Source organism: Lutra lutra, chromosome 5, assembly GCF_902655055.1.
Source record: "Lutra lutra chromosome 5, mLutLut1.2, whole genome shotgun sequence".
Taxonomy (NCBI): Eukaryota; Metazoa; Chordata; class Mammalia; order Carnivora; family Mustelidae; genus Lutra; species Lutra lutra.
The window spans coordinates 136,438,773-136,450,631 of record NC_062282.1 but is presented as its reverse complement, the minus strand read 5'-3'; the positions used below and the strand labels follow the sequence as shown (position 1 = coordinate 136,450,631).

The window sequence follows — 11,859 nt, the reverse complement described above, 5'->3', positions numbered from 1 at the left end:
CCTGCCTCAGAAAAGCCCCAGGGCTGGCAATCCAGAGGTAGTAATCTGTTTCTAGAAGTCCTCAGAAACCCAGCCTATTTTTTCACAGGCTATACCTCCCAGCAAAAAGCTGGGAAGATGCTTTCTTTATTCCATACCCCCTGTTAATAGGAGAGAATGGATGGTAGTGGGAAATGGGACTCCTTTACCACAACCAAATTTTACCAAACACATGAAAGGGATGAGAATATGCCACCCCCAAATATGCCACTTCAGCAGAAAAGTTATTTTGAGCTGAATCCAAGTGAGAATCTTCCTCTGATCTGCCTAAAAGTATAAACTTCCCTTATAAAGGTTCCCCCCTCTCTTGTACCTGGAAGAGAACAAACTTAATAACCAGACACAGAGAAAGTGCTGAGATGAGTCTGCATATACCTTACCAGGTAACTTTATCTTCCATTAGTTTCCCTCATATATTCACCTTTCCACAATCTACCACCCCAAAAGTCCAAACCCCTTTTCCTTTGTCTTGTCATTTCTCAACAATTTATCACACTTTGTTAAAACAGTATGTAAGCCCCCAAGTTCAACCACTTCTTTCGGTTTTTTACTTCATTTTTATGAAGGCATCCATGCACATAAAAATTAATAATACACTTTGTATTCCTTTTCTCTTGTCAATCTATCTTTTTTTCAGTTGGATTCATAGGTCCCAATTAATGAACCTAAGAGGGTAGAGTATAATTTTTTTCTTCCCCTATACATACAAAAAGAAGCCAAAATCTCCACAAAGCATCCATTTATTTGCTCATTCAAGAAACATTTACTGATTCCATACTGTGTACCATGCATCCCCTTAGATACAGAAGAGAGCGAGCTAGACAGGTTCTGAGTAAGATGGACAAGGTCTTGACCTCAGAGAACTTACATTTACTGAGGGAAATGAACAGTTGAAAATAACGATGTATTGTAACTGCTGGGATAAGTCCGTTTGACCTTGGAGTGGAGATGCTCATAAAAAGTTTTCTGTAACCTTCCTTATTGTTAAGGGATACTCACAAGACAAAAGAAATAACAAGGAACCAGAAGTAGATCTTGTACGTGTAAGAAAAATCCTAAAGCAAATTTCCTGTAATGATTATGAGTCACAGCGCGGCTGGCACTATGTTGCTTGGTGGTAAACAGGTCAGCCAGGGAGCCTTCGCTGGACGGAATGCTTGGACCAGTTAGAAAGCCCCTTTTCTTTCTGTAAGCTACTAAAAATTCAAGCCCTTCATGTCATTTAGGCGACTCTGAGGGAACAATTAGGCTTTTGCCCACTTCACAGAAACCATGTTACAGAGAAGCATTCTGTTGGGGGAGAGAGAAAATGACATACTGATGAGGTTATTTATAAAGATGCAAGACAACGATGACTCCAGCCACTCTCCATCCTGAGAGGCACATGGATGGTAAAATCTTAATGGTGGGGCACCCGTCCTCTTGTAGTGTGGAAGTTCTGGAAGCCAGAGTGGAGAGAGCTGCTGGGAAGGCCGCACCACCTGCAACCCGCGAGGCTCTGTGTTTTCTATAAGCAAGAATACTACAAGATCCCTCAAGGAAGAACAGAGGCCGTGCGATCATGAGAAAGTCATAGTTAAATGTGCAGAGGTCAAAAAATACAAATGGGGAATGAGGCTGGGAGGCTCTCAGCTTACCTGAGCTCACAGAAATTACTAGAATAATCTGTCATTTATTTGGCAGCCGAGAATGGCAGAGGGAGGCAGAGTTGGGAAAATGTCTTACGTTGTCCGACTCCTTGCATAGAGCAAACTATGAGACTAAAAATTCAAATCATTTGATGTAGAATCTATAGCCTACAGATTATAGAAATGTCCTGATACTTTTTCTTTAAAGATTCTTTTCCATCTCAGGAGATTAAAATCATTCGATCACTCTTTGGGCATTTGGAGTCAGGGTTAAAAACACCACAGAAACACCACAATGATCATGCCTAATTTTTTAAGTTGGAACAGGTCATTACTTCAAGGCAAGAAAAAAACTTTTCAGTTAATCATCTTATTTCTAAAATAGTTTGTCGTATTTTAAAATTAAAGCTATTGGGGGCACCTGGGTGGCTCAGTGGGTTAAAGTCTCTGCCTTCAGCTCAGGTCATGATCCCAGGGTCCTGGGATCGAGTCCCGCATCGGGCTCTCTGCTCAGCAGGGAGCTTGCTTCCTCCTTTCTCTCTGCCTGCTTCTCTGCCTACTTGTGATCTCTGTCAAAGAAATAAATAAAATCTTTAAAAAGAATAAAATTAAATAAAATTAAAGCTATTAATACTCAGGAATATAATATAAAACGAAAAACTGATTCTCCAAGCTGCAGTACAAAATACAAGATGCATCCCCTGGGACACGGTCCCCTTCATACTATCCCCAGAGAAGGCAATGTGACACTTTGGCTCTGAAAAAGTACAGAGGCAAGGCTTCTCTCACATGCACGGTCTGAGTCTGTGAGCAAACCTCACCTTCCTGGCTCCCAGCGGAATGTCCTCAGGTTGACCACACATTCAGATGACACACTATGAAATGCAAAATATCTCCTCATTCCACACAGGAAATTTTCACAGCTAAAAGCCAACCAAGCGAATATGCGTCCACTGCCTCAAACCAGGCCAGGAGCAGAGATGACCAGTTCTATGGCTACTTGGCTCAGAGCAATCCAACATCAGGAGTTCAAGCCACACTCCTTGGGCTGCCGCGCCCATCAGAGGCAGCTCTGGAGATCCCACCACAATGCCATTGCCCAGCCTAAGGTGTTTCTGACTATACACCTGAGACATGCTCATGTTCTTCTCTACCTTCCCAGACAGGTAATTACTCTGAAGCCCAGGTCCTGAACCTGACAAAGAGGGCCCCAGCCCATCCAGACCATGCCCTCTCTCCTAGATCCTGTCTGCTGTAGGAATGACCTTTCAATCAGGGTGACCCCGTCTTAACTAAATCCAGCCCCCTGGGGATTCTCTACACAGAATGTAGAGAGTTTTACCACGTCTCTCAATATCATCTTTCTATTAGACGTTGTACACACAATTTGCCTATTTGACTGTGTATTTGTATTTCATGATAGTGTTGGGAAATGCAGCCTGAAAGGAAAATTGTGCCCATTTTACAGACAGTGAGTCCTAGAAGAGATGTGGAATCAACTCTAGCCCTTCTGAAATCCCCATTGTGACAGATTATGAATCCACTGAGCCCCAGAGCAGAAAATGGAGCAAAGAGGCCACACTAGTGGAAGCTCATGTCCTGGTTCCTGGGTTCCCTTCTATTTCCTACTCCTCTTTTACCATCACCACCTTCTCCCAGGGTTTGCTTTCTCTTCAGCCTGGTGTTCCCACAGGGTTTCCCACCCACCTCTGCCAACCCTGGTCCCAGTGTCCGACCTGTCCAGGCTTCTCTGTTCCACCTCCTGCTCTTTCCTAACCAACTTCGAAAGTTCCCTCATCAGCTGCTTTGGGAAGCTCACCCCCTCCACTTCCTACTAAAGGATAAGGGATGGAAAGCCCTCAGGGATGAAGACAGAATCTAAATGCATTCTTAATTGGCAGAGTATCCACATAAAGCAGCAAAATGACATGTGACAGAGAATATTCCAGACAGTAAGCAGAGGGGAGTCTTTTAATAAACACGGAGTTGGAAGGCGTAATTTTCCAATATCCCTTCTGTCCTCTCAACATAATGCCATACCCACGTTTTGACTGGCTGGCTATCTGGGTCCCAAGAATAAAGGTCTGGGGGCACCTGGCTGTCTGAGTCAGTAGAGCATGCAACCTTTGATCTCAGGGTGGTGAGTTAAAGCATAGTGATTACTTAAAGGGAAAAAAAAAAGGAATTAAAGGTTTCTCAACCTCTCATTGGTTGTGTCTGCTGTGTGATTAAGTTCTACTTCTGTAATGTGAGTGGAGAGGACATGTGCAGTTTCTGGGTCACACGCTTCAAAGGAAGAGAGCCTTCCTTACCCTAACGAGCTGAAATGTGACGTGGCAATGACCCACCTTTCACTACGCAGAACAACAAAGAAGTCTAAGGCCTGGACCCTGGACCTGGACTATTTACATTTGAACTCTTAAATCAGAGAAAACTATTCTGTTTAGCCTTTCTTCTCTGCAGTCTCTGTTCAAGCAGCTAAAATAACATCCTTAATAATGCCAGGGTCCCGACTTAAGTCTAGGTAAACTTCTCACTCTTGGTGGAAAACCTGTGCTTAGCCAAGGGCTTTTTGAAGTATGCCTAATTCATCAGGGCTGAAAGAATAAAGCCACTGAGCCTCTGGGAGGGAAGAAAACGTATGAAGCTAGGTAAGATCACGGTTGTGGCCAACCACGGTGAATTAGAGTACATCACCTATGTTTTCAAAAAATTTTAATTTGAGTTTTATAAAAGCTAAATTCCAAACAAAACAGGCACTGGGCCAATTCTGGCCCACAGGCACTATTTTCCAGCCTGTTCACTTCACACGCAAGAGTTAGGGCCAGAGATCAAGGGATTCCTCAGAGCCTTCACCCCACTAGAAACAGACTTGCCCTAGACATGGACCTTCTGCTTCCAGAGCTTACCTCCCTGTTCGTCCAGCTGAAGCCCCAGGCAGGGTGGGGGGCACCTAAATACCATTTGGAATTAGAATTGAAACTGCACATTTAAGAAGAGGTCAGGTCCTCTTTGTCTCTCTTCCTCAACAGTGCAATCCTAAAGCCATTCGATGGGTAAGAAGGATGTCCTCATGTGGGAGGTAGCTGTGGGTAGGTGTCTCAGGCTGAGCTGGGTGAGGAAGACGTCCATGGTGAGGGCAAGTCCAGCATCCTGAGAACCAGGATGAGGTGAGCAGGGTGTCCTTGGGGGAAGAGAGGATTGGTGAAATCAACCAGAACAAGGATCGAGGGTCCTAGGAAGCACGTCTCTAACTATCAGAGACAAAAGCAGCAAATCCTGGAAGGGCGAAAACTGAACAAGCACTGTGATGTTGGACTGGATTTGTGAAGTTCTGATGTGACCACATGGTTGTCCAGATGTAGAAAGGTTGTACGTCCATGTATTTCCCAACTCTGTCCACTGTGAGGATCTGACAGCACTGAAATCTTCATGTTGATACGTCTTGGCTTCTAAATAGGATTCTTGACTAAATGGCTTGAGAAAATGGCTGATTCCAGGGCTGGGGCAGGTAACTACAAGAACCACCCAGAACATCTTGCTTCAAAAAGGAAGGCAGGGACTGAAGAAGAATGAGAACACATCAAGAGAACACAGAAGCTAGTTTCACAGGTATCCTGCTGGCCAAATCAGGTATCAAAATTTATTCTGAGCATGTAACTTATTGGCTAAAAGAGGAAAACATAAAAACATACAAATGTAAGTAAATAAACATAAAATCTGAGGGAAAAACAGGCCGCATATATAGTTTCAAAGTACCTCCCCACGAAAGTCATTCATGTACAAAGGATAAAAGAAATGTTTTACAATGGAGAATGCCAGCAGACAACACCCTGTGAGAGCTACATGAACATCCTCTGTAATAGACAAATGGCAACCACACCCCACCTATTAAGATGCAGTGAAGCACTACTGGGTATTTACCCCAAGATACAAATGTAGTGATCCAAAAGGGCAGGTGCACCCAAATGTTTACAGCAGCAATGTCCACAATAGCCAAACTATGGAAAGGAACCTAGATGTCCATCAACAGATGAATGGATAAAGAAGATGTGGCATATATGTACAATGGAGTATTGGGCAGCCATCAAAAGAAATGAAATCTTGCCATTTGCAACGGCGTGGATGAACTAGAGGGTATTATGTTAAGCAAAATAAGTCAATCAGAGAAAGACAATTATCATATGATTTCCCGGATATCAGGAATTTGAGAGGCAGGGCAGCAGGCTGTGGGGGGTAGGAAAGGAAAAAAAATGAAATAAGATCGGACTGGAAGGGAGACAAACCATAAGAGACTCTTAATCTCACAAAAGAGGGTTGCTGGGGCGAGAGGGGTATGGAGAGGGTGGCTGGGTTATGGACATTGGGGAAGGTATGTTATATGGTGAGTGCTGTGAGATGTGTAAGCCTGACGATTCACAGACCTGTACCCCTGCGGCAAATAATACATTACATGTTAATAAAAGTAATTTTAAAAAAAGATGCAGTGAGGCAAACACAGCATCACTTCTGTGATCGTATTGCTCTACCACAGTTTTTTTGTTGATTTTATTTATTTGTGCGCAAGAGAGAGAGTGCATGAGCAGGGGGAGAGGCAAAGGGAGAAGCAGACGCCCTGCTGAGCAGGGAGCCCAATGTAGGGCTTAATTCCAGGACCCTGAGATCATGATCTGAGCCAAAGCAGATGCTTAACCCACTGAGCCACCTAGGCGCCCCTTACAACACCAACCTTAAACCCGAATATTCCCATGAGCAAACACCAAGTTCAGGGGCATTCTACCAAGTAAGTTGTAATTTCTTTTTTTTTTTTTTAATATTTTATTTATTTATTTGACAGACAGAGATCACAAGTAGGCAGAGAAGCAGGCAGAGAGAGAGGCGGAAGCAGGCCCCTGCCGAGCAGAGAGCCCGATGCGGGGCTTGATCCCAGGACCCTGGGATCATGACCTGAGCCGAAGGCAGAGGCTTTAACCCACTGAGCCATCCAGGCGCCCCGTAAGTTGTAATTTCTAAAGTGTCATGGTTAGGGCGGCTGGGTGGCTCAGTCAGTCAAGTGCCTATCTTCAGCCAGTCATAATCTCAGGGTCCCACAATTGAGCCCCATGTGGGGCTCTCTGCTCAGTGGGAATCTGCTTCTCCTTCTGTGCTCTTCCTCTCAAATTAGTAAAATCTTAAAAAAAAAAAAAAAAAGTGTCATGGTTATAAAAGCCAAAAAAAAAAAAAAAAAAAGTAGCTCGGGACGCCTGGGTGGCTCAGTTGGTTAAGCAGCTGCCTTCGGCTCAGGTCATGATCCCGGTGTCCTGGGATCGAGTCCCATATCGGGCTCCTTGCTCGGCAGGGAACCTGCTTCTCCCTCTGTCTCTGCCTGCCTCTCTGCCTACTTGTGATCTCTCTCTCTGACAAATAAATAAATAAAATCTTTAAAAAAAAAAAAAGAAAAAGTAGCTAGAATAACACAGCTCCTTTTGGTATAAAGGAGATTACTGATACAAGGGGCTAAAGTTGAACAGTATCTGACAACAAGATGTAATGTATCAGTAGTTCCCTGATTTTGATGGTGTGTAACAGTTACATAGGAAAATGTCGTTTGTAAGAAATATACACTCAAGGATGTGGGGTGATGGGAGGGGTCAACTACATAGTCTCAAATAGTGAAGGGGAAAGAAGTTCTTTGTATTATACTCCAATTTTGAAGTTTGTGATAATATCAAAATAAAAAATAAATAAAATCGTATAAGAAAAAATGAAGGGACAGCGATTAAAAAGAGGTAGGCAAGGAAGGAGAGCATTAATTTTAGATGACTCGTTACTAGAGCACTAACAACTCTGGAGCCAGACTGCTTGGGTTCAAGTTCCACCCCCACCATTTATCACCTGGTAGACTTGGGGAAAAGTTACTCAACCCCCCTGTTCCTCCATTTCCATGTTAATAAAATGTGGATTATCAGAGGACCTATTTCATAACTTGTTATGAGAATTAAATGGGTTTCTATTTGTTAAGTGCTCTGAAAAGTGCCTGGAACATAGTAAGTATCATAAAAGTATAAGTAAAAGAAATAAAATGTCCCCTGGAGTTCAAACTGGAGTAACCTCACACATAGGCTCCACTGAGAGACAGGCGGGGAGTGGATGGAAAATGAAACTTAATGATGTTTCTTAACTTAAAACAAAAGATACTCCTGTGCAATTACAGCCCAAATACTATTTTTTCACCGACATTCCGGTGCTTAGATTTTACCCAAAGTCAATCACCCACGGAAGCTCAGGTGATGTGTCGTTAGCCGACCAGAGGTAGGAAATGCGGTTTACCAATGGTGCTGGAATGTAAAGCATCTCATACAAGCAGGGCATGGTGCTTAGCACATCTGTCTTCAGAATACAAAACCTCTTCCATGGTGACCTCCTGGATACGACAGTCTAAACAACATCCTTCCCTGCCAAACTTAGGCATTTGCTCTGAGCAGCAGCGCCACCTACAGTCACACCGTAAAGACAACTCCATAGTATGAATCCTGGTCAAACCTCCCCAACTCTAGAGTTGAGGGGCTAAAAGACCTTCACCAGCCAAGAGCAAATGTAAAGTACTGACAGGATCTGTGTTTCAATTTTTTAAAATAAAGACTTAATTTATCTGACAGAGAGAGAGAGAGAGCACACGCATGCACAAGCAGGGGAAGGACAGAGAGAGAGGGAGCAGCAGACTCCCCACTGAGCAAGAAGCCCCATGGATGAACCATGGTCGAACCCAAGACCCCAGAATCACGTCCTGAGCTCAAGGCAGACCCCTAACGGACTGAGCCACCCAGGTGCACCCATGTTTCCATTTTCAAACCTAATCCACCTTAGAATGTCAATTTCTATGTAATAACTCACACATAAGGAAAGGGAAATCTCACCTACAACTGGAATCTTAAAATATATAGGAATAAACTTAAGACAGATGAAATGCATTGCAAAATTTTGTGAGGAGTCATAAATATTTGAACAAACATACATAACAAGATTGCCTGGGTGGCTCAGTGGGTTAAAGCCTCTGCCTTCGGCTCAGATCATGATCTCAGGGTCCTGGGATCGAGTCCCGCATTGGGCTCTCTGCTCAGCAGGAGCCTGCTTCTCTCTCTCTCTCTCTCTATCTGCCTGCCTCTCTGCCTACTTGTCATCTCTGTCAAATAAATAAATAAAATCTTAAAAAAAAAAAAACCAAGATCAATAAAATCTGAGTACTACAAAGTTATTCTCTATTTTATTGATAAATTTAGTTCCAACGAAAAGCCCCCCAGAACATCCCTTTTCAAAAACATGAAATATCCTTCTACATTTCTTTTAGGAAAATATGGAAAACACTCTAATAACAGCAGTCAATATCTATGGAGCCCTCACCATGTGCCAGGCAGTGTTATTTCTCTTATTTCCTTAAAAATTATGGCAGGTATTATTACCACCCTGTTGAATAGAACATATTATTTTAGCAGACCATCACCCACATTTCATTCCAGGATAATATCATTATTTCCAAATCCTGGGAATTATGCTTTCTTGATTTTAGCATTCGATTAACAGAGTGATTATGCTCTTCCTCAAAACAACGAGCAGGTCACATACCTGACAGGCAAAGGATCCACGCCAGCCCAACCGCCTGCTGCTTCAGTATTTTAATTTTTTTTTAAAAGATCTTATTTATTTGACAGACAGAGATTACCAGTAGGCAGAGAGGCAGGCAAAGAGAGAGGGAGAAGCAGGCTACCTGCTGAGCCAAGAGCCCGATGTGGGGCTCAATCCCAGGACCCTGAGATCATGACTTAACCCACTGAGCCACCCAGGCGCCCCAAGATTTTAATTTTTAGTAAAGGAAATAAAAGGCCCCCAAACAGTTGAAGTTCATTCATTCTGGCAGAATGACAAGACAGTTCATTATCTGCTTCCCAGCTATGTCTGGGGAATAAGGAATTAAGGAAGGTGACAAACCCAGGAAGCATCAACACAATGCCATTTGCACCTGGAGAACCAAGGGCAAGAAATAGGTACGGTGTTGCCAGAATCCTGTGTCACCACAGTAGAGGGGAACGACAAGGTCTGTAGTCACAGAAATAGGATTAAAACCACTGAGAGTAACTACCAAAGGCTGGCAGAGAGTGGGGAAATGGATACTCTGACCTCTAAGCTTTGATTTTCTACCACTGGGCAAACAATCAAAAACCAGAACACAAAGAAAGCCCAGGTGAAGGAGCCCAGCGGTCAGCCCTGAAAGACACACTGCCAGGACAATGTTGGAAAATGAATCTGCAGGAGCAAAGTGAGTGTGACCACCATCCTTTCTAATTTTTGCTAAAGGCAAAATTGTTTTCTGCAGCTTATAACAAAGCAGCCAAACTGGCAGACCCCAGATTATAGTTAAGAAAGTTAAGTTCAAATAGGTTAGCTGCTTGCTGAAGGTCACACAGGTTATCTATATGGGACTCTACAAATAAAACAACAACAAAAAAAACCCTTTAATAACAGGAATTTAAAAGGCCTGGCCACAGCAAGAATTGGGCACCTGGAAGGCTCAGTCGATTAAGCAACCGACTCTTGATTTCAACTCAGGTCATGCACGATCTCAGGGTAGAGATCAAGCCAGACCTTGGTCTCTGCGCTGGGTGGGCTCTGGGGCCTGCTTGAGATTCTCTCCCTTTGCCCCTCCTTCCACTCTCTCCTCCTCTAAAATTAGATAAAGGCCACAAGAATTAAATGTGTCATATTATAAAAGGCAACAGTGAGGAAAGGGAAATTCATTCATGAAATCTGGGGGGGGGGGGGAGTACTAAATATCTGAAGGGGAAATCAATTTAGATCAAGTCATAACATACACCCTAAGGCCAAATGGATTAAATGCCAATAGGCCAATCCCACAAAAACATTTATGGGCCTTTTCCAATGGGGGGGAAAAAGTCTCTGTATTTTTAACCCAGAACACTAGACTGAACATTCCATTCAATATGGGGAATGCCCTTCCCAAGATTCTGTAAAAACTGTCTCCAAGGGATGCCTGGCTGGCTCAGTGGGTTAAGCCTCTGCCTCTGGCTCAGGTCATGATCCCAGGTCCTGGGATTAAGCCAGGCATTGGGCTCTCTGCTCAGCAGGGAGTCTGCTTCTCCTTCTCCTCCTCCCCCCGCCCCCACTCATGCTCTCTGCTCTCTCTCAAATAAATAAAAACCTTTAAAAAAAAGAAAAACTTCTCTTGGGGCACCTGGGTGGCTCAGTGGGTAAAGCCTCTGCCTTCGGCTCAGGTGATGGTCTCAGGGTCCTGGGAACAAGCCCCGCATTGGGAATCTGTGCTCAGCAGGGAGCCTGCTCCCCCCGCCACTGCCGGCCTGCATCTCTGCCTACTTGTGATTTCTCTCTCTGTCAAATAAATAAATAAAATCTTAAAAAAAAATTCTCCTCTCTAAAAATAAAAACAAAAACAAAACAAAACAAAAAACTATCTCCAAAATTACCAGTTGGGACGTTTCCACAGGATGTGCTCCAGCAAGACTAGAATATAAAGCAATCGGACAAAATACATGGGAGCCAGGAAGATAGAGAGTCTCTAATGCAGAAGAGCAGCAAAGGAAGAGGAAATCTTGTATGCTAGCCAAGAGCAGCCCATCTCACTGAAGCAGAAAACAAAGATCACTGAGACAGGGGATCCCAGCAAGAAGAAAACTGAGAAACTGGAAAATATTAATAGGCATGTGACAGAATCCAGGCATTTTGAAATAATTAGTAATGGTCTATTTTTATGAAATATCCAGAATAGGCAAACCCAGAGACAAAAGCAACTGGTTGACAAAAGGGACTGGAGAATAGGGTGAAAAGGGGAGAGTACTGGTCAATGGGTAATGGGGTTTCCTCTGGGATGATAAAAATGTTCTGGAACCAGTCAGTGGTGACTGCTGCACCAATGAGTGAATGTACCAAATGCCACTGAGCTGCACACTTCAAAAATGGTTATGCCATAGTTTAACACAATTAGAAAAACAAAACAAAACAAACAACAACAAAAAAAAACAGATGCAGAGCACATTAAGCAATAAGGGCAATTACAAACTCCAGGAAAAAGACAAGGTAAGAAAGCAGGCATGATTTGTTGCCTTTTGCACAGTCGTAATTAAGTCATGACTATAGACTATGACTACAGACTTTACATACACAGTATGTATGAAGAGATGAG

The 11,859-nt window shown here is 43.4% G+C and overlaps 1 protein-coding gene across 2 annotated transcripts in view; it reads right to left on the bottom strand.

Moving 5' to 3' along the window:
* Positions 1 to 3,615: 3,615 nt before the first annotated feature.
* The window catches only part of ALDH7A1 (aldehyde dehydrogenase 7 family member A1), a 54,702-nt gene continuing 46,458 nt past the window's right edge, over positions 3,616 to 11,859 (bottom strand). Inside the window, exon 20 of one of the 2 annotated variants that reach the window (XM_047730513.1) lies at positions 3,616 to 5,335. The gene's annotated coding sequence lies outside the window, so the exon portion shown is untranslated. The remainder of the gene's footprint in view (positions 5,336 to 11,859) is intronic. The other variant, XM_047730514.1, reaches the window with a different exon arrangement.